The sequence below is a fragment of the Monodelphis domestica genome, chromosome 3 (genome assembly GCF_027887165.1).
Source record: "Monodelphis domestica isolate mMonDom1 chromosome 3, mMonDom1.pri, whole genome shotgun sequence".
NCBI lineage: Eukaryota > Metazoa > Chordata > Mammalia > Didelphimorphia > Didelphidae > Monodelphis > Monodelphis domestica.
This window is the reverse complement of record NC_077229.1, coordinates 110,411,322-110,435,352: the sequence shown is the minus strand read 5'-3', so window position 1 is coordinate 110,435,352 and position 24,031 is coordinate 110,411,322.

The window sequence follows — 24,031 nt, the reverse complement described above, 5'->3', positions numbered from 1 at the left end:
CTGGCTTCAAACACTTCCTAGCTGTGTGACCCTGGGCATGCCACTTAACCTCCATTGCATAGTCCTTTCTGCTCTTCTGCCTTGGAACCAATACACAGTATTGATTCTAAGACTGAAAGTAAGTATTTAAAAAACATGCCTTGGAAGAATAATTTGAGGATAGAGAAGGCAAAACCTCACCTAACAGAACTTAGAGGCAACAAGGGGTTAAGTGTAATTTTCCAGTGTGGGGTGAAGATGGTTGGTAAATGGGACCATGGTGAGGAGTGGATGCTGCTCTGTTCCTCAGTTTACTCATCTATAAAATGGGAAAAATACTACTAGCACTATCCTCCTCATAGGGATTTTTAAGAAAAGTTCTTTGTAAACCTTACAGTGTTATGAAAATGAGAGTTGTTTTTACTAATTTATTGAGCTCACTTAATAAAGGCCCCAAATACACATCTGTTCCTCCTATATTATTTCTGTCTTTGATAATGAAATTTCTGACAGCAAAATAGTAGTTTAAAAAGTAGTTTAAAACTAATCTAAGATTTTTGGAACATTTTATCTTTATGAGATACAATCCCTTTGTTAAGAGAAGTACAAAATGACTGGAAAACTACATGTGTGTCATCATGGGGTAATTACAAGAATGCAGTACATATTGTTTAACTAAAATGAAGGATTTTAACTAAAATGAAGCCAAACCACATTGGCATATTTGCCCCATTTTGGGAAGGGACTTTAAAGGAGGAAAAAAATCACTAATGGAATTTCATTCTGGCCCACTTTATCTGTGTCATCTCCCTTTTTTGTTTCTGGCTTGAGAAGGACAGTTATTCCCCCTCATGGACTTGGATTGGATTTGGTTCCTTTGATTTCTCTAATTGTTAACACTTGGAAGGTTTAAAATTCCCTACCATACCCCTGGCCAATTGGAGAAGTCTACTGGCTATAGGTAGGATCTCAATATTCCAGTCTTCCATTCCTCTGAGGTTATTAAATATTCCATTAACTATCACTGCTCGTCTGACCCAAGCCCTTGACCTTCCTTGTTCCAGGGCAAAATCACAGAATAAGTGGATAGTATAAAAATAACAATGTCACCAGATATTTATTAAATATCAGAGCACTGCCTGTGGCTCTTAGAGAAATACATTTGTACAAGGCACAGTCCCTGTCTTCAAGGAGTTCACAGCCTTATTATCAAGGAATGACAATTTTCAACTCATCTTCCTTTCTATGGCATGTTGCCCCATACAATGGGTTTTCCCTCTATTGATCCTGGGTGGTATGGTATGTAGATATTGGCATCTCCATTTTAAGAGGGGAAAAAGTGACATTCAGAGAGATTAATAGTAGTAGTCTCTTGGTAACCGAGGATGACGATTGTCTTTGTGCATTTTCATCTATGATGTATAGATGAGTGTGCACAGAGACACTTGTACGTGGATGAGATTTAAGTGGAAAAGTTGATGCACAGAGATAGTCCCACTCTCTTGGCATTGGAAGCCTGGGTCCAGTGGCACGAAAAGTCGTTACACCTGGAGACTTCCTCAGCTGCATTGGATGGCCGTGTTGTCTTTTGTGCTCCAACACGCCCTAAGCACTCCACAGTGCTTTGCTGTGTTGCCCTCTCAGCCGTTGAACCTTCTTATTGGTTTCTTCCATCTGTTCAGCTGAAGCAGTCTTCACATGCTGGGTGAGCAAGGCCCTGGTTCACCAGGGGTCTACGACCTGATGGTTACTCTCAAAAGGTTTCTTCTGACTCCAACCAAGGAAAGAAGGAAACAAACATTTATTAAACACCTATTTTTTGTCACGTGCTTAGCAAATCTTATTTCATTGATCCTCACAGCATTCTAGGAGGTAGTGGTTATTGCTATCCACATTTAAAATTGAAGAAATTGAGGCAGACAGTATCTGAGGTCAGATTTCAACTGAGGGCTTTTAAAATCCAAGTCCAGAACTCTATTTTGCCACCTACCTACTTCTAACCAAGAATCTTATCATTTTCCATTACACAAGACTGCGATATAGATAATGTTAATGCATGAATTCAGATGAGAAGTGTAACACAGAGGAGCAAAGTACCTCCTGAAGTCTGAAAGAAAGGTCATTATCATCCACAGGAGCAGGGAAGGCTTTCTGGGGGAGGAAATGCTTGAGTTGGGTTTTAAAGACTAGGTAGATTATGATAAAAATAACTGGTATTCATGTAGTTCTTCTAAAAATCAAAGCTGGAAGGGACATGCCAGCTGTCTTGAATTATTTGAGACTTCCTCTTGGAAGACAGATTATGTTGCCCCAGAGGGCAGACCTAGAAGCTAGAGAGAGGCAGATTTCAGAAAGATATGACAAAACACTTCCTAACAATTCAAGTTGTCCAAAAGTGTAACAGACTGCCTTGTGATGGAGTGGAACCCTTCTGACTAAAGGAATCAAGTGAAAGCAGTGTGAATATTGGTCAGGTGGGTTGGAACTATTTTTGTTCAGGTACCAGATAGACTGGAAAAAACGTTAGAGACTATTTGAATTCAAAGTGTTTTGCACATTATTATCTCATTTGAGGATCACAAATGCCTTGTCAGATAGATTTTTTAAAATAGGCATTATTAGCCCTATTTTATAAACAAGTAGAATAAAGTTCAGAGATGTTAAGTGACTTAGTTATGGTCATAGATCAGAATCTGAACTCTAATCTTCTTCATTCCAAGTTATCTGATATACTATTCTCAAAACCATTTGTAACTTGAAAAAAATGAGATGCACAGATTTAGAGACATATCTACTCCAAATGTTTATATGAATTATTTGTGCTTGATTGGTGGTAGAGCCTTCCAAACTCATAATGGTCTGATCAGCTATATTTGGATACACTATACATTGACACTATTGAAATAGTGTTGTAATTTTGGCCCTCATAAAGAATGAAGGACAATGCCAAGCCAATATATACTAGTGTACCACCAAAAAAACATTTCATTTTCCTTCCCCCCCAAAATCTTAGGCTTGAGGGGAGAAGAAAAAATTAGAGATGGGAAGATTTAAAGGCAAAGAAGACCATTCAGTTCACACTATGTGCTTGGTTTCTTGGCATTACAGGACTTCTTAGGTACCTTCCAACTCTAAAATCCAGTGGTTCTATGATTCTGTACCCTATCCAACATTATTAACCAAGATGGACCTCCCTATTGGCCTGCTACAAGGTTTCCTGTTGCTGAAGGCTGGAAATTGTAGTCATTTATTGTCTCTCTTTAGAATTTGGCATCAGCTCTAAGGGCTTGAGCCAGCTGAACTCATCGCTGGGAAATCAAATTGAAGGGAGATTTTTGTTGGGATGAAGAGAGCCTATGCCATGACCCTGACGATGGGAGGTGCATTGTGGTGTATTTCCAGGGAGCTACAGAATGTTGGCTGCTAAGTTTTGGTGTAGTGAGAAGTTTGGAGGTAGGTAGGTAGCATGGTGGATGGGATTCTTGCTGTGTAATGAAAAATAACCAAGTTCATGACATTTGGCTTCATTTATGTTGTATAACAACTACAACAACTATTATTGTTGTTGTTGTTGCCATTGTTGCTGTAATTATTAGCCAGAGGACTTTGGTTTGAATCCCAGCTTGGCTTATGAGCTATGTGATATTAGACAAGCAATTTAGTCACTTAGGGCCTTAGCTTACTCATCTATTAAATGAGAAGATGACAAAAGATGGTATCTATGGTTTCATTTAGGTTATGAAACACCTTCCTAATCGTTGTCACATCTAGCAAAGGGCAAGCAAGGTTTTACCATAGAAGATCACTGCCCTCACGAGTTCCTTCTTGTCCCCAAGCTTCTTGAGGTAGTTAGATGGAACAGTGGTTAGAGCGCTAGGCCTGGAGTCAAGAAGAAGAATTCAAAACTAACTTGATATACTCACTATCTATGTGACTGACCCTCAGCAAGTCACTTGACCTTTGTTTACCTCAGTTTCTTTAGGTATAAAATGGGGATAATAATAGCATCTACCTCCCACGGCCATGCCAGGCAGGTTATAGGATTTATGTAAATAAATGTTCCCTTGACTTCTTGCCACTGTGGAAAACAGAAGAATGGTTTTCTTTCAGTGCCTATTCTTTTTCCTCTAATTAGAAAGGATGTATGTGTTTATCTGTGTGTGTGTGCGTGTGTGTGTGTGTGTGTGTGTGTGTGTGTGTGTGTGTGTGTGTGTGTGTGATGTTAGGCCACTCCTTCTACTCAGAGTTGTTACCCTGACAACTTTTTGCTCTGTTACCGCATTCCAACTCCATTGCACTTTTAGCTTGTTCCAAATGTTAGGAAGTTTTTCTTTACAGCAAGTCATATTTCCCTCTCTAGGACCTCCTTAAATTCCTAGGATTCTATAAATGAGTGTGCATGGACTAGTCTTCCACATGCCAAGGGATCAGAGAGGGCAGGCATCAGGCAAATGAGTGAGGAATCTTCGACTAATTCCCAGAGGCAAGGTGCCAGGATTCCTAACTCAGAGGTGGCTGAACGAAAGCTCAACAGATGGGCTCCACAAGGTGTTGGTGGGAGGTTTAGTCATGCCAGAAACTGCCAGAGGCTCAGAATCTCCCCTTGAGTTCTCAGAACCCGGGACCCATTTTCTAACCTGGCAGTTCATATTGCAGGCTGCCAGTTCAGCCATGAGCTCTTGGGGTCTTGAGAGTAGTGCTACAGCTGGCAATTTGGGGTAGTGGCCAAGAGTTCATTATAACAAGCTCAGCGGAAGCCCCAGAGAAGCAGTATTCTGCCTAGGAAAGGAAAAGATTCCACAGTTGTTTCCAGAATCAAGTCCAACTCCTCACTAGGCATATCTTATCTAGCCTCAGTCTACCTTGTTGTATAACCCAAAGAGATGATGGAGGTGTTAGAAAAGGCCATAAATGTGAAATCAGGAGCTCCTGGGTTGGGTCCTGCCACAGCTTCTGTCTAGCCTGAGACCCTGAGCAAGTAGCTTCATCTGTATCCTCAATCTTTTTCATTTACAAAATGGGAATAATAATCCCTGTCTGATCAACTTCCAAAAGCCTATGGTATAGGCCAAATGAGCTAATGAGTCTGAAACTTCTTTGTAAACATTAGGATTTTCTAAGTTATCAGATACTTATTTTGCTTCCATCTTCCTCTGACACCTCTCCTGGAATAGAGGTAACCCTGATATCCCCGTCCAGGAGAAACAAGCTCTTGCAGGTCCTACTAATATGGAAAGCAGTCATGTATGGGTCCAGGTATGAATGGTATACCTGGCTACTAAGGGCCAGCCTCATAATTTTTTTAAACCCCTGTCTTAGAATCAATACTGTTGTATTGGTTCCAAGACAGAAGTTCAAGAAGGACTAGGCAATGGAGGTTAAGTGACTAACCCAGGATCACACAGCTAGGAAGCATCTGAGAATAGATCTAAGCCCAGTAAATTAACCCACCTACTAAGAACTCTTATAGCCTTCAAAGTTAAGTGTGTGAGACAATACAAACATCATCACCCCCCATTCTAAAAACGAAGAAGCTGCATCCCAGAGAAGTCAAATGAATTGTTCATGATCACTTAACTAGAGTAGACTGGAGCTAGGACTCATTATTCCCTGGCTAGAATTACTCTCTGAACTTTTCTGCCTCTTAGACAAGCAGCCTTTCTACCCTGGAGATATTTCTGTTTTGAAATCTACTCTCAGGACTGGAGTCACTAGCTCAGACTGCCATTTTATTAGGGGCCTCAGGTTTATTTATTTTTTTTCTTCTTGCTTGACTTACATTCTGGATTTCACTTCCTTACCAATAGCTTTTCCTCTTAGTAGTGCCTCTCTTCTCTCCTTCTCCTTTCCAGCTTCCCTGTAGGTATTATTTTCCTTTATTAGACTGAGTTCTTTGATGGAGCAGCTAGATTGCTTAGTGGTTAGAGTACCAGGCTTAGTGTCAGGAAAACTAATTTCCCTAGCCTCAGACACTTATATGCTGTGGGGTCCTGGGCAAATAATTTCACTCTATTTGCCTCAGTTTCCTCATCTGTAAAATAAGGTGGAGGAGTAAATGGCAAGCCATTCCAGTATGTTTGCCAAGAAAATCCCAAATGTTGTTACAAAGAATCAGACACTATTGAATTACAACAACAAAAACTCTGAGAATAGGGACTGTTTTGTTTGTTAGTATATGTATTCTTAGTGCTAAGAGTATCTAATTACAAGTTATTAATAAATATCATCTATTTTCTATCTATAGATCCCTCTATGTATCTATATATCTATGCATCTATCTATGTATCTATTTTTCTATGTATGTATGTATGTATGTATGTATGTATGTATGTATCTATCTATCTATCTATCTATCTAGTCTTTACATTATGCCAAGACATCTATCTCTCATTTTGGAGAAACTTTCCTGAGAGATTCTATTATCAATTAACTTTTTTTTTTGCCATAGAGCCTTGGGGACCCCTATCCATTCCACCCTAATTCATATATTGCCAGTGTAAGTGTCCAGCCTGACCACATTATATATTTATTCTTACCTGAGGCATCCAACCTCCTGCTTTCAGAATTCTTCCAGTTCATGGGAATAAAGATAGCACTGGATTCAAAATTTAAAGTCCAGGATTTGACTTACTGTCCATATAACTTTGGATGAACTATTTGTCCTATCTGAGACTCCATTCTCTTTTCTTTAACTAAGAGAATTAGAGTAGATGGTATCTTGGTCCCCTCTGGATATTCTAAATCTTCAGTTCTTTTTTTTTTTTAAATTAAACATTATTTTATTTGGTCATTTCCAAACATTATTCATTGGAAACAAAGATCATTTTCTTTTCCTCCCCCACCCCACCACTCCCCTAGGCAACGCACAATTCATCTGGGTATCACATGTGTCCTTGATTCGAACCCATTGCCATGTTGTTAGTATTTGCATTAGAGTGTTCATTTAGAGTCTCTCCTCGGTCATATCCCCTCAACCCCTGTAGTCAAGCAGTTGCTTTTCCTCGGTGTTTTTACTCCCACAGTTTATCCTCTGCTTGCAGATAGTGTTTTTTAGATCCCTGCAGATTGTTCAGGGGCATTGCATTGACACTAGTGGAGAAGTCCATTACCTTCGATTGTAACACAGTGTATCAGTCTCTGTGTACAATGTCCTGGTTCTGCTCCTCTTGCTCTGCGTCACTTCCTGGAGGTTGTTCCAGTCTCCATGGAATTCCTCCACTTTATTATTCCTTTTAGCACAATAGTATTCCATCACCAACATATACCACAATTTGTTCAGCCATTCCCCAATTGATGGGCATCCCCTCGTTTTCCAATTTTTGGCCACCACAAAGAGCGCAGCTATGAAAATTCTTGTACAAGTCTTTTTCCTTATTATCTCTTTGGGGTACAGACCCAGCAGTGCTATGGCTGGATCAAAGGGCAGATTTTAGTGCCCTTTGGGCAATAGTTCCAAATTGCCCTCCGGAATGGTTGGATCAATTCACAACTCCACCAGCAATGAATTAATGTCCTGACTTTGCCACATCCCCTCCAGTATTCATTACTTTCTGTTCCTGTTGATTGATAGCCAATCTTCTTGATGTGAGGTGATACCTCAGTGTTGTTTTGATTTGCATCTCTCTGATTATAAGTGATGTAGAACACTTTTTCATGTGCTTATTAATAGATTTGATTTCTTTGGCTGAAAACTGCCTGTTCATGTCCCTTGCCCGTTTATCAATTGGAGAAGAGCTTGATTTTTTGCACAGTTGATTTAGCTCTTTATAAATATAAGTAATTAAACCTTTGTCAGAGGTTTCTATGAAGATTTTTTTTCCCAATTTGTTGTTTCCCTTCTGATTTTAGTTACATTGGTTTTGTTTGTACAAAAGCTTTTTAGTTTGATGTAGTCAAAATTATTTATTTTCATTTTGTGATTCTTTCTATGTCTTGCTTGGTTTTAAAGCCTTTCCCCTCCCAAAGGTCTGACATGTATACTATTCTGTGTTTACCCAATTTACTTATGGTTTCCTTCTTTATGTTTAAGTCACTCACCCATTTTGAATTTATCTTGGTGCAGGGTGTGAGATGTTGATCTATTCCTAGTCTCTCTCACACTGTCTTCCAATTTTCCCAGCAGTTTTTATCAAATAGTGGACTTTTGTCCCAAAAACTGGAATCTTTGGGTTTACTGTCTTGCTGAGATCACTCACCCCAAGTCTATTCCACTGATCCTCCTTTCTGTCTCTAAGCCAGTACCAAATTGTTTTGAGGACCGCTGCTTTATAGTATAGTCTGAGATCTGGGACTGCAAGGCCCCCTTCCTTTGTATTTTTTTTTCATTATTTCCCTGGATATCCTTGATCCTTTGTTCTTCCAAATGAACTTTGTTATGTTTTTTTCTAATTCAGCAAAGAAGTTATTTGGAAGTTCAATGGGTATGGCACTAAATAAATAAATAAGTTTGGGTAGGATGGTAATTTTTATTATATTGGCTCGTCCTACCCATGAGCAGTTAATGTTTTTCCAATTGTTCAAGTCTATTTTTAGTTGTGTGGAGAGTGTTTTGTAGTTGTATTCATATAGTTCCTGTGTTTGTCTCGGGAGATAGATTCCTAGGTATTTTATTTTGTCTAAGGTGATTTTGAATGGGATTTCTCTTTCTAGTTCTTGCTGCTGTGCTGTGTTGGAAGTATATAGAAATGCTGATAACTTATATGGGTTTATTTTGTATCCTGCAACTTTGCTAAAGTTGTTGATTATTTCAATAAATCTTCAGTTCTATAATCCATTTTCCAATTGTGATGGCCTCAGGTTTTCTCCCTCTAGACATAGGTCCTATGAAGAGCTGGTCAGGCTGGGCATAGACTGCTCTGAAAATAGGAAAGGAATACAAATATTAGGCTGGGTGCCAGCAACTCATCGATTTGAGATGTTTTTCTTATCTTTGGTGGATGCCTATTAGGCCAATCTCTTCCACTGAGATGGCAGGTAAAAGAAATATCAATAATGACAGAATTGTCAAGTTGGCCTCAGAGTTCCTGAAAATGCTTATATTTTATAATATATCCAACAAGTGGTCATCCAGTCTTTGCTTGGAATCTCCAGTAATGGAAGAAGTCTCTTTGGAAAGCTATTTTACCTAAATCCCTCATCTTCTCATCCCTATTCTCTTTGATTTTTCCAAATTCTATGCATCCTTCAAGGCTTCATCTTCTTTTTTGGCACTTGTGGGCAAAGATGAATAATGTAGCACTTGGTTCCTTCTGGTTTCCTTTTCTTCTGTGGTTGTCTGGCATGTGAGCCTTGTCTTTCTCTTTAGATTTTGAGCTTCTTAACAACAGGGACCATATTTTCCATTTCTATAGCAGTATACCAGAAAGAAGACTGGATTTGGAGCTAAGACCTGGGTTCCAATCCTGAGTCTAGCATTTTCTAACTTGGGTAAGTCACTGCATCTTTCTAAGTCCTGATTTTTTAATTTTGAAAATTGAGTACATTGAACTGGATGGCTCTGACCATCTCATGTCAGATCTTGATTGTATGGGAATCTTCGTGACACAAATGGGGACACAATTATGAAGAAGAGTCATACCAAAAGCATGTATCATATTATGTTCTATTTATATCCATTGCCTGCCCAATTTTGAAATGAAATTAGGGTTGACTACTAAAATATAGCTCTAACACATAAATATGTTTACAGTTGATGATGATAGGTTTCTTTGATCAGGTTCTGACTTGTAAGTGGTATATATTTAGCCTGAGAATGAAATCACTAGCATGAATTGTCTACTGCTGCTTTAAAAATGAAAAATAAGGTTAATAAAATATTTATCAAAATAATTAAGAATAACAACAGATAATGTAGGTCACCTTATAAAACAAACCTTAAAAGAAATGGGTATGATTTTATTTCTCCTTTACCACGTACTCACAGACCCCTTTGTGCATACCTGCTATATGCAACATACTCTGTTCTGAACTAGGGAATGGAAAAGGCAATTAAAATATAGTTTCTATTGCATTTAGCAGTGGGAGATGGAAAACAAAAAATATTCATTAGTGGTAGTGCTTATAAAATATACAAGTGTCATGTAAACATGTGAAGCACATGTAACAGGTGAAATTAGAGGAAAGAAAGATGATTGCTGACTTCAGGTATCTGGAAGGACTTCAAAAAGTTTATGGAATTTGAGCTGAGTTATGAAGAATGTGTAGCATTTCATATAGAAATGGGAAAGAGGTGGCTTCAGACTTTGAAAGTGGGATGAACTAAGGCATGGTGGTGGAAAAACATGAGATCTCTGCAAGGGTTGGAAAACAGGCTGGAGAATAAAACATGGAGGGGAAACTGTTCTGATAATTCTGTCCTTAGATCATACCCCTAAACTAATTGGAATAAGACTTTTTACTTCACTTTGAATCCCAACTTGGGGATCAAATCTCTCTCTGGCTAATACATTGTCCTAGGCCTTAAGGCAAACTTGGCATCAAAAGCTCTTTCTCCAGATTGTGCTCAGCTTTTGGGCTTTATGTTATTAAAGTACCAATGAGAGTCCTGATAGCTGTTCATTATGAGTACTTCAGTTTAAGAAATTGTTTCTATGATTTGCTTCTGTTTCATCCTGATGCTAAAATCATTGAATTCCTCTGTACAAAGGCAAGTTCCTGGTAAAGCCCTCAAAGTGTACAGTATCCTCAGTCTTGCTTTTGCCTTTTCAGCTCCTTCTAAGCTGCTCACAAGGAACAGTGAAAAAGCTGTTTATTTCTTTTCTGTGCTGACAGCACAAAACTCATGTGACTAGATTGTCCTATTCAGAAGGAGCTAATTTTCTACTCTACTCTAAAAAAAATCACCCCTCACCAGAAGCATTCCCTGGGGGAGAATTGGCAATAATAATGTATGTCTATATAGATCTTTACAGCTTACAAAGTGATTTCATCTCATTTAAGCCACACAACAATTCTGTGAAGTCAGTGTTATTATCCCCATTTTATAGATGAGGATATTGAGGTTCAGAGAAGGGAAGTAAATTGCCTAATATCACACAGCTGGTAAAAGACAGAACTAGCACTTGAACCTGGACCAGAGAAGGTGGAACTTGATGGGATTTTGAATCCCTAACTTCCCCTTTTGAAATATTGCCAGATCTTTGGTCACAAGAGTATTTTGTCATCATATTTCATTTCTCCTTCATACTTAAGACCAGATGGGAAGTTAGCCTGAAAGTATCCATTGTCATCTAGTTGGAAGTTATAACTTAGAAATATACAAACACATGTTTGGTTGTCATAAAGTCAAACTACTGGATCATTAGATACCTGCTCCATTTATGACTCATAGACTTAAAAAAGTTTATACTGCTACCTCAAAGGGTTTGTAATCCACTCTTCACACAAAGTAGGACCTATGTAATCCTGAAATCAAGCCTCTGCTTGAAGACTCAATTGATGAATAACTTATTACCCTTGAGGTAGTCCATCCCATCTTTGGATGGCTCTTCTGGTTAAGAAGTTCACTGAGTCATCAAATCTCAGAGTTGGTTGGGATCTTAGAAGTCATCCACTCCAACTTGTTAGTGAATAGTAATGTTATACAATACATATCGACAAGTTGCCTTCCAGCATCTGCTTAAGACTTTCAGTTATGGAAAACTATCTCAAGCCAATCCATTTTATTTGGGGAAGTTCTAATTGTAAAGTAGTTTTTATTCTTTACATATATCAAGCCTAAATCAATGTGTCTAATTGCTTTTACTTGTTCCCAACTACCCTCCATATCCAAACAAAACAATTATGTTCTCTCTGTCTTGTAGTATGTCTTCAAATACTTGAAAACAATGACCACGCCCTCCATGGTCTTCTCTTAAGGATAGAAATTCCCTAGTTCCTTCAATTGATCATGATGGAACATGGTTTCACAGACTCATAGGAGCATAGGGTTTAGAGCTGTAAAGGGCCTGAGAGGACATATAGCTCAGCTACTATATTTTACATATGGGGAAAATGAGTCCCTGGGAGATTCAAGTTCACTTTACATCCTGGTTTCCATCTTTTGAGTGGTTTCCACCTGCAAATGAAGCCAATCAATATCTTAATAGTGAGAGAATGACAGAAACTGTTCCTACAATCAAACCTTGATCCATTGAACAGGGATGAGAAGATGTACAACATATAATGGTTAAGTAACTTCTTAAGACAATCCAAGTGTGATGCCATTGGCATATCCCTGAGCTTGTTGTTAGGAATATCTGAGTTCAAATTCAAACATTTACTACCTCTGGGGGACTGAGCAAGTCATTTGCCTTAATTCTTCTTTAAAATGGGAGCACACTGGATATATATATATATAATATATATATATATAATATATATATATTATATATATGTAAAGTAGTCTCTCAGTGATCGAGAATGACTATTGTCTTTGTGCAGTTTCATCTACGGTGTACCCTCATGTGGCTTTGGAGTCCAAAGGCTGAGGCGCAGAGTTTGTGGCACATGGGGCATGGGAGGCCAGTTGTTACAGGAGGTGCGGTTGTGGCCTGGTGTCAGCATTCACGCGCAGCGGCAAGACGTTGACGTTGCTCATCTTCAAAGGTGGTGGCATGGTTAATGTGGGTTCGCCAGTTGCTTCTGTCAGAGGCAGCGAGTTCTAGTTGCTTTGGTGTCATGCCAGCCCACTTCAAGTTGGACTTTAGCTGATCCTTGAATCTTTTCTTTGGTTGGCCTTGTTTCCTGAGTCCAGCTGACAGTTCACCGTAGAATACCTGTCTTGGTATTTGCTGTGGGTCCATGCGGATGACGTGTCCAGACCATCGTAGCTGGGTTTTGAGGACCATGAGTTCGATGCTGGTGGAGTTGGCTCTGTCGAGGACTTCCTGATTGGTGATTCTGTCCTGCCATCGGATCCTCATGATTGATGGGACGGAGTGTTGGTGGAATTGCTCCAGCTGTTTCATGTGCTTCCGGTACAGTGTCCATGTCTCACAACTGTACAGGAGCGAGCTGAGGACCACTGCGTTGTACACTTTGAGCTTCGTCGCAGTGCTTATACCGCTGTGTTGGAGGACTTTGCAGCGCAGCCGCCCAAGTGCCTGGCTGGCCTTTTGGATCCTGGCATTAATCTCGTGGTCTAGGGACCCGTCGTTGTCGATGGTGCTGCCCAGGTACTTGAAAGTGTTGACGTTAGAAAGCTGCGTGCCATCGATTGTAATGCATGGCTGGTTAGTTGGCCTCCCTGGTGCAGGTTGGTACAGCACCTCTGTTTTGCTGAGGCTGATAGTCAGGCCAAACAGTTTTGTTGTGGTGGAGAACCTGTCCACAATGGTTTGGAGATGATTTTCTTGGTGGGCCATGAGAGCACAGTCATCTGCAAAGAGAGCTTCTAGGATGAGTCTCTCTGTTGTCTTTGTTTTTGCAGTCAGGCGGCGAAGGTCAAAGAGTGAGCCATCCAGTTGGTATTTGATGTAGACGCCCAGGTCCAGATCCATCACAGCATGTCGCAATACTTGGGTGAAAAATAGGTTGAATAGTACTGGAGCAAGGACACAGCCTTGTTTCATGCCATTGGAGATGGTGAAGCGATTGGAAGTCTCTCCACCAGATAGGACTTCCCCTGTCAAGTCGACATGAAAGAGTTGGATCAGTTTGACAAATTTTGCTGGGCAACCAAGCTTGCTAAGGATCACCCATAATGCATCTCTGTTCACTGTGTCGAACGCCTTTGTCAGGTCTATGAAGACAATGTAGAGACTCAGGTTCTGCATGGTGAGGCAAATGCAGGAAAAATGCCTTGAGCAGAACCTGAGTCTCTACACTGGAGAAGGAAATGGTAAATCACTCAAAATATCATCATCAAGAAAAAGTATCTTTGCCATGTAGAACTAGACATGACTTAACAATTGAACAAAAAAGATAATACAAGCAATATCATACAGCAACATATCCTTAGTAATTCATAAGGAAGACCAAATTTTAATAAACAGATACTTATCATAATCCTACTGTGTGCATCATACTATGGTAGAGATAAACAAATGCAAGACAAAAATTTGAACCTCAAAGAGCAAAGAATCACAGAGGATATGTCAGACAAACAGAGAACTATAATTCCAGGAAGCTGCTCCTGAAGGCCACATGAAGGCTAGAGAAAAATGCCCATGAAATTCCTAGAAGAGGAAGAAATTAGTGTGATCAGAAGTGATCATAGATGTTTTTCTGTAGGAGGTGGAAATTGAGCTGAATCTTGAATGATGGGTAGAATTTGGTGAGGATATAAGAACTAGGATGAATATTCCAAGCAAGGGATGATTAAAGATATGGTTCTAGAATTGAACCTGGGTGTGAAGAGAAGATTAGACTAGGTGGTCCAAATAAGATCTCTTATAACTTGAAGAACCTATGAATTTACAGATGACAGGGAGATAGATTTGATTGGAGAGGGAGAAGTGGGAAGCCATAACTGGATGCACAAAACTGTCCCTACCCTCAAGGAACTTACATATAGACAGATATCTTGGGAGAAGATGAATAAAGCACTCATATAGATAATTTATAAAAAGTTGGAGCTTAAAGGCATCTCAGTGATAATATAGTAAAAATTTCCTTATTTACAGATGTGGAAACTACAATCCATAAAGCAAGACTCTCTCTTTAGCATGTGGAGAGTTATAGCCAGGATCAGAACACAGGAAAAGCAAGAATCTGATGATTTTATTTAAATACCCCTTCATTGTTCCTTGGCTTTGCTTTTGTTAATCCCCCTATATTTCTTTTCATTGCCAAATGATACATTATATTCATTGATGTTAATGCTGATTACTCAAAATGACTCATCCTTTGTTAAATAAAATATGAGACAGAACATGGTGTAGAAGTTAAAAACTAGGAATGAAGAAATTTGACTTTTTGTACTGGTTTTGCCCTTGAATCTACATGTAATCTTGGGAAAGTGAATTCTTGTTTCCTAGACCCAGTTTCTCCCTAAGTAATATAAAGAGATATTGGATGAAGATTTCTAATATCCTTCCTAGGTATTGTATTCTGTGTTTTAAGGTGTCTTTCAACTCTTGATATTCTCAGAGAATCACAGAATTTCAGAACTCAAAGGAATCTTTGAAGCTCTATAGACCAATATGTAATTGCAAAATAATCTCTACTACAACATTGGTCAATCAATCAACCAACAAACATCAATTACTTACTATGTATTGGGGACTATGCCAGCACAATGGGAAGAAAAAAGCAAAAGCAAAAACAGTTTCTGCCTTTAAAAAGCTTACACAAATAAACAAACCAATAACATTCAAGGTGTTTATAAAATGCTTACTATATGCCAGATATATACTCAACAAGTGAATGTAAAACCAAAAGTTGAAGACTTCTATTAATTGGGAACTCACTACTTTGCAAAGAAGTCTATTCCTTTTTAATTCGTTTAAAGGTTAAATTGTTATGAACTTTTTTTTTTAGATTGAATCAAGTTCTGCCTCCTTGAGTTTTTTCCCTCCCCTTCTCCCATTTCTCTTCATTCTGCCCTTTGGGGCAAAGCAAAACAATCTCAATTTCTTTTTCAAATGACAGCTTTTCAGATCTTTGTAGAGTGCTAATAGGTCTCCTCCTAAATTGCCTCCTTTACAAATTAAAAATCCCCTGGCTTTCTAATAAGCCCTATTTATCATGATCTCAGGGTCTTTCCCTAGAGGATTTCTCTCCTCTTCATAATATCCAGTTTATTCTTCCTAAACTATTCTCCTGTCTCTCCCATTCCTGACATTCTTTTCCCCACTAGTGTTCTTATCAGCTTGAATGTTCTATGAGAAGCAACTTGGTGCAATGGAAAGTAAGCTGGAGGGGGTCAGTGAAGTGCCAAATTATGACCCAAAGTATGAAAAGGTAGCCAACAATGTAACACACAAGAGGGATTTTATTAACCAAACTGCAGTTTGGGGCTCAGAACCAAAATTGCTGGCCCCGAGTCTGGGGTTTGCAGGCTTTTTATACACTTTTGTGGTACAGAGAGTGCAGAGGACTTCCTGGGGTGGGGGAGAGTGAACAGAAACTCCTAGGGTCAGGGGTATTATCAGTTCCTGGCATATTTCAGGAGGGAGAGGGACAGGAACTTCTGGGGTTGGGGGTCATTATGGCTCCTGGCATATGTCAGGAAGGGGAACTCCTGGGGTTAGGGGTCTTTATGGCTCCTGACCATAAAGTTCACACAGGATATGGTAACTTGACTATAGGGGCTCTATAGGCAGGGGGCCAGGGAGAAAATAGGTTCCTGGGCTGGTCCTTCATTCCCTACTTCTTCTGCTGTACATGAGGAATCTTCCTCATTCTGCCATATATTCAATGGGAGTCAGGGATTCAGGGATTCAGGGATTGATAATGCTGATGAAGGACCATTAGCTGGACCATAGTAATGCATGGAACAGATTCCTCAACTAGCCCCGTACGATCAGTATCACGAGGATGTAAAGGAGCAAAGGAATTTCCCTGATAATAGTCTGCCTGAGTTTCTGGGGGTACAGTGCCCATGTCATCTCCCCTCTCTCCAAATATCTAGAAGGAAGGGGCAATGATCTCAGTGTTCTGTAGCTTCTTCAGAACTGAGAATTGGTCTCTGCCTATCATCAGGAGAGGGGTATTGACTGTAGGCAATGTCCAGAGCTTCAGGCTGGAATAGTTGCTGAGGTTACAGGGGAATCTGGGTGATTCCCATGAGTGCTTCTACCCTAGAAGCAACTAGAGAAGTGACAAGGTTACAAATGCATACAAATACATATCCCACAGGGGAGTAGCCAAAACTTGAACAGGGAGGGAAAGGCTGCAGACACAGAGTCTTTAGGAGCATGTCCTAAGTGAATGCCTGGGTCCTAGGTAGATGGGGACCTGTCCACTGAGATCTGTCCCCTGATTGACAGACAGGTCACAAGGGGGCGAGTCATCCCCTAAGACAGGAGTGTAGAAACCAGGACTGAGGCAAAAACTAGAACACCATATAGAAACAGATAAAATTAGTACAATAGTAATTGGCATTACACATTTGCTTTGTGTTTCTTAGCCAACAGACTCCATCTTCAGAAATCTTCTGACAGGAATAGACCCCTTTAGGAAATCAGATTCCTGAGTTGAAAGAATATCCTTTTGGAAAGTACACATTAACTATACATTCAAGCTCAAGAGCCAAACTTCAACTGTGTGGTAAATTAAGTGTAAAAAATAGACTTGAACTCTGAACTTAAATCCCCACAAGCCCTTGCTCCACTTCCCCAGAATGCCTTGTAATCTCACCTGGGCCGAGATCGAGAAAGGATTCAACCTGATTGCAAAGGTTTTTGTGTCTCTTTTGGACTTCCATTTTGGAGCAGAGGCCTCTCTTCCATGATGTGAGGTTATTTTGTCTAGGCCTCTAGCCTAGGCACATGTTTCTTATCCTGTATTTTCTTTAATCCTTAATCTCTAACAAACCTCTAAAAATTATAATACTCCTTGCAGAGAGCAACTAATTTCTACCTGCCTCAGTCTCCCCTAAATTTTAATCTTTACAGTTTGGCGACCTAATGGGAGAAAAAAACTCTCAATCTTCTGATTTCTTTTCTGACCTTTAGTTCAGCTTTTAATATCTACTGCCTAGAAATTTTTTGAGCCACATTCCTCTTGCCGAGATTTTTTTACCCTTGTAAAGTTGCAGATCCCGATCCAGACCTGTTGCATTGCCGCCCACCTGGCCCCTGGCTGCTAAGTTCTGCCTTCCTACTTCTCCTGCTTCTGCTCCTGGCCTCTCACCTGGTGCCCGAGCTCCGGGCCCTGTTTGTCTGTGCTCCGGCTCCCGGCCCTGCCCACCCCGCAGTCTTTCTTTCGATCACCTGGCCCACCTGATTCAACCAAGATTGCAATCACCTGGTGACCTGCCTGCCCAACAAACCCAGTTCCTTGGAGCAGATCACTCGGGACTCATTTCTATCAGATGGTAACAAAATGGGGGGTATTGGCTCCATGTAGGTGGCCTGGGCTCCACGTGGACTGGGGCAGGAGGAGGGATCATAGCAGGGAGAGAGAAAAAGCAAGAGGAGAAGAAACAGACTTTTCAAACAGGAACCTTAATAGCAATGGGATGTTTAAAAGAATACCTTTTGACTGTTCTGGTAATTTCATTGATTTCACCTGTTTGCCAGAAGAAAGATTCAGCCCAAAGATTCAACTTTAACTTTGGGGAGGCAAATGGGTGGCTCAGCGAACTGGGAGCCAGACCTAAAGACATGCAGTCCTGGGTTAAAATCTGGCCTCAGATACTTCCCAGCTGTGAGGCCCTGGACGGGTCCCTTGAACCCCATAGCCTAGCCCTTACCACTCTGCCTTCGGACAATAGACATTTAAATGGATAAACACACCCAAGGAACTTTGAAGAGACTTAAAGGGTATATTCTAAGGCATTTCAGACTCCAATGGTTTATAAAAATCTCTGACTCTATTGCATTTTTCCTGATTGTTTTGTTTAAGGTTTAATTTTGTGATTTTAAGTTCATATATTACTGGATTCAATATTCTGTTACACTGAAGGTTGATTGAATTTATTTTGAATGTACTGAGTTTTGAAATTCTGTTGTTTTTCCCCTATAACTGTGCTGAACAAATATTATTGTAATTAAGCCCAAATGGAAAAAAAAAAACAGCCTTTCTATTTTGACTTTGTAAATTATCACATAGATGGACTTCAGGACTGGTTATAATTGTATAACAACCTTTGGAAAATTTAATGTGCTAAATACCTCAAATGATTTTAAGGGTTTTTTAAATATGTTTTTTGGAATTTTTTTAACAATCTCTGGTTATTTTTGCCTGCCCCTACCACGAGGTAAGGCCCATTACAGTAGCTGAAGTGAAATTTATTTTATAACCCCAAACCTTCCTGCATTTCTAAATATGTGAATGGAAGTTGGGGCAGTTAATCTCAGGGCATTTGTATCCCTATAAGCCTCCAAAAAAAGGAGCACCCCTTTATTTATACTCTTCAGCTCATTACTTTACTTGCACCAGAATGATATATAGATTTCTTGATTATGTTCTTAACCCAAGATGAGTTTTACTTTGTTTAAAAATATGTTTGAATACCAAGGTTGAAAGATTGCTACATTTATAAAAATTGTTTCAAATATCCATCAATTCATAGGTTTTAAAAAATGCCATCCAGGACTTCCGGTCAAAATGGCGGCTTAGAGAAAGCTAAAGTTCAGATCTCCGGAAACCCTTCCCTACCAAACTCAAACTATATGCTCCCAGGGCACCTAAATTCAAAACGAACAACAGCATAGACCCCGGGAATCCTCCTCCTGGACCTGGACCTGGACCAAAAGTTATGGCCCCCCCAAAAGCCAGAAGCAGAGATCACTCAGACCTAAGGGGTAGGCAGAAAGAAGGTCCCAGGACCCCTCCCCCCAACCCAGAGCGCTGAGTCCAAGGCAGCAGAGGGAACCTCAGAGCCTCAGGGCTAGCTATTCTGAAGGCCTCTTCCTGAAAACAACCTGACCCAGTCACAGGGGCACCCAGACAGCAGGGAAACAGAGAGAGACAGGGGGAGCCTGTTGCCCCCTGACTGGATCCTTCCATCTGAGTCTCACCGAAGGTCCCTGCCTCAGGGCATACTCAGTCTGAGGTTAATCCTATCACCAGCCCTCAGAGCTCCGGGAAGCCATGGCCCCTCCCCCCTCAGAGAGCAGGGTCTTCTGAAACAACAGTAACCCTCAGGGCTGGCAAAAGGGCCTCGGGAGCTGGCTATTCTGAAGGCTGCTTCCTGAAAACAACCTGACCCAGTCGCAGGGGCACCCAGACAGCAGAGAAACAGAGAGACGGGGAAGCCTGCAGTCCCCTGGCTGGATCCTTCCATCTGAGTCTCGGGAAGGTCCCTGCCTCAAGGCATACTCAGTTCAACCCAGAGAAAGTTAATCCTATCAGGAGCCCTTGGAGCTCCGGGAAGCCGCGGCCCCTCCCCCCTCAGAGTGTAGGCTCTTCTTGTCGGCTAAGGCACTGAAACAAACACCTCGCGGAAAGGGTCAAGCCAGGTTCAGAGCGTGGAAGTAAGGCAAAGAAGAAGCATCGGGAGGGAACTGAGGAGGGAAGTAACACAGAAACACCAGCAATTCCTGCCCTCCTCAGGAAGGCAGAACAGCTGAGGAGAAAGGACAATTTGCCTAGGGCTAAAACCTCTGAACACCAGACAGAGATAAGAAAAGCTAGTCCTCCCCACTCAGATAGAGATGGCAAACTCCACAGAAGCACAAAAGTCTCAAAATTCCAAGACAAACAAGAAGAAGGGGGCAACTTTGGACACATTTTATGGAGCAAAAATACAAAAGACAGAGGAGATAGAAGAGGAAACACAAGCAAATGCCCTGAAACCTCCCAAAGGAAATGGAAACTCTCCACAAACCCATGAAGAATTTGAATCGGAAATGATCAAAAAGATGGAAGCCTTCTGGGAGGAAAAGTAGGAAATAATGCAAAAGAAATTTACACATCTACAAAACCAGTTTGACCAAAGTGAAAAGGAAAACCAGGCTTTAAAGGTCAGAATTAGGCAACTTGAAGACAACAAGCAAGAATTAATAAAGCAAAGCCAAAAGACCAAGAAATTAGAAGAGAACATAAAATATCTCACTGACAAGGTCATAGACTTGGAAAATAGAGGGAGAAGAGTCAGTTTAAGAATAATTGGACTATCAGAAAAGCCAGAAATAAACAGCAAACTTGACATCATAATACAAGATATAATCAAAGAAAATTGCCCAGAGATCCTAGAACAAGAGGGCAATACAGCCACTGACAGAGCTCACAGAACACCCTCTACACTAAATCCCCAAAAGACAACTCCCAGGAATGTAATTGCCAAATTCCAAAGCTTTCAAGCAAAAGAAAGAATCTTACAAGAAGCCAGAAAAAGACAATTTAGATATAAAGGAATGCTAATCAGCATCACACAAGACCTTGCAAGTTCCACTCTGAATGAGCATAAGGCATGGAACATGATTTTCAGAAAGGCAAGAGAGCTGGCCTTCAACCAAGAATCAGCTATCCATCAAAACTGACTATATACTTCCAAGGGAAAGTATGGGCATTCAACAAAATAGAAGATTTCCAAGTCTTTGCAAAGAAAATACCAGAGCTCTGTGGAAAGGGGGGAGGAAAAGAAAATGATCTTTGTCTTTAGTGAATAATGCTTGGAAATGATCAAATAAAATATTATAAAATAAAAAAAAAACATGCCATCCAGCAACTTATGTGAAATATGATAGTGTTTGTTTGCTATTGTAATTAATTGGGCTATTGAGAATTTTGGGTATATTGATAACTACATATTTGTACTACTGTATTTTTAAAAATGAAAAAGTTGTTAACCTTGTTCAATTCATTTGCCTTATACTCACAGTAGAGCATGGCCAGACATGAAGAGGATATGGATCACATTTTTGGTGAGAAAGCCTTGCATTTTATATTTTCTTAGCTGACACAGTGTGTCAATGATCATAAGCTATATTTTTGAATTTTTTTAAGCTCTTTTATTATTATATTTTTCTTGCATGTGCAATATACTTTTTTCAGTTTATTTTATTTTATTTTTCTCTCCTTTTATATTTGAAGCACATGTCACCAGAGTAAATTTTGAAATCTCTCAGACTTGTGAATGTTAAAAATTTCCCTATCAGGGAATTCTTAATTGGAACAAATTCCCTACTGAGAAACATTTCCCATTTTGATGTGAGAACTCGCCAGGATCAGAAATGGGAGGACCTCTACTCCACCTGTACTTAAGACTGCTTTAGCGGAGAAAACTCATTGCTAAACAAAGAAAGTACTTGGATCCACGCTTATGGTGGGTCAAGGAGTTCTTTGAGCCAGGCCTGTTTTTAGAATTGATACAATGAGATGCTAGGCACCTAAAAGGGTTGGGCAAGTTTTGTCTTAATGAGATTAGTTGACTCAGCTGTGTTTTCACTGGTTCAGACTTACTGAGGACTTTTGTCGACTTAGCAGGAATTCAGATGGGCAGTCCTTTGGAAAGCATCTACAGTGATTGGTAGATGTAGGGACTTAGGGGAGGTGACATGGGAGAAAAACCCCTATATAAGAAAAAGCAGAATCTCTTGATGAGAGCTATCCTTTTGGAGAAAGCCTTTTGAAGGATCTCTGATGAGGACCACTTGGGAAGAATCTCTTCAGAGAGGCCTTTTGGAACAGTATCTGGCTGGAAGGCTCTCTGGTGAAGTCAGCTGAGATGGAGCTGGCCTGGTGTCACTAAAATCCTTGTTAAGTCAGACCTTGTGGTGAGTGTTAAAAAACTGACTGATTTATCTTTTAAGACTCAGGTCTAGGCCATATTGGCTTGAGGTCCTTCATACTTATTCCTTTCTTACTCTCTCTCTCTTTCTTTGATTACTCATTGTATTGTTAATTAAAATCTCTATTAAACCCAATTGACTTGGGTATTTGAATAATTGGGAATATTTCCCTGGCGACCACCTTATATTTGATTTAAAAACCAAGACACTGTAGTGAAACATATTTTTCTGCGGTCAAATTTACTCACCCTCCCTTATATCTATCACAATTTATATCTTCCACTATTTTAATCACTACAGTTTAAGACCTCAACCATTTTAAATCTCATACCAGTATTAAGATTTTCTTTTACCTTTTGATTTTTCAGTAATATAAGTTTAAAACACATTTGCCAGTGCATGCCCCAAAAGCTTGTGACTATAAAAACGATGCTACTAATTATTTAAATAAATTATGGGACTTTGCTTAATGATTCTGTCTGATTCTAGGACAAGATATACACAACAGAGCCATTTCACAGAGCCAAAGAAAAGCCAATCCAGGATGGATTGATGCACTTCTAGGCCAATACAAAGGTCTTGAATCTAGTGTGAAGACTCAAGGTTACTGTGTTTAATTTTGTTATGACATAGGCTTTCCTTGTGTCCACATTCACTCTGAAGATACTCACAGACGAGTATCCCCAAAACCTTGGCTCTATAATCTGGTCCCCTTTTCTGCCTTTCATAGTGTGGTACCTTTCTGTAGTCCTGGCTACTGACTGGCTAAATGCATCATTGCTTTAGATCATTTTGATTGGGCCTTGATTCAAGGACCTGTTATAGATTTAGTTTTCTTTTACTTAGAATTTTTTCACATAAGACTTTGATAGTCTATACTTTCATCCAGAGTTTTTTCTTTTTTTTCTTTGGATTTTTCTGATATCTTTTTAATATCTTTTGCCAATTGATTCATATACCTCATACCTCAGCCATGCATACCTAAGTGATCCTGTTTTTTTAATCACCCTCTTAATGTGGGGAATGTAAAAAATATCATTATTTAAATTTCAAAGTTTAAATTCCTTTTGAGAAGAATTGTAGGTAATAAAGAAGCTACCTCTCTGAATCCATTACTGAACTGTTGGAGAAGCCACCATGAAGAAGACTCTAGACCCCAAGCTGCACAAAAAAGAACTTTGGGTGCAGTTGATTGAACATTTATTTGTATGTATACTTTCATGCCAAAAGGGGAATGCCCCCTAACTGGCTTTTTGTCAATGTGTTCAGAAATTTTTGGTTTTATTCTTTTTTTTCTTCTTATCCTCAAATTACTGTAATGTTTAAGTTGATTATGTTTTCATGATCCTTTTTGCGGAAACTTGTCTCCCCAAAAAGGATCAAATGGAGGGATGTAAAAAATATACTCGAACTCTGGACTTCAATCCCCACAAGCCCTTGCTCCAATTCCCCAGAATGCCTTGTAATCTCACCTGGGCCGAGATCGAGAAAGGATTTAACCTAATTGCAAAGGTTTTTGTGTCTCTTTTGGACTTCCATTTTAGAGCAGAGGCCTCTCTTCCATGATGTGAGGTTATTTTGTCTAGGCCTCTGGCCTAGGCACATGTTTCTTATCCTGTATTTTCTTTAATCCTTAATCTCTAATAAACCTCTAAAAATTATAATACTCCTTGCAGAGAGTAACTAATTTCTACCTGCCTTAGTCTCCCTTAAATTTTAATCTTTACATA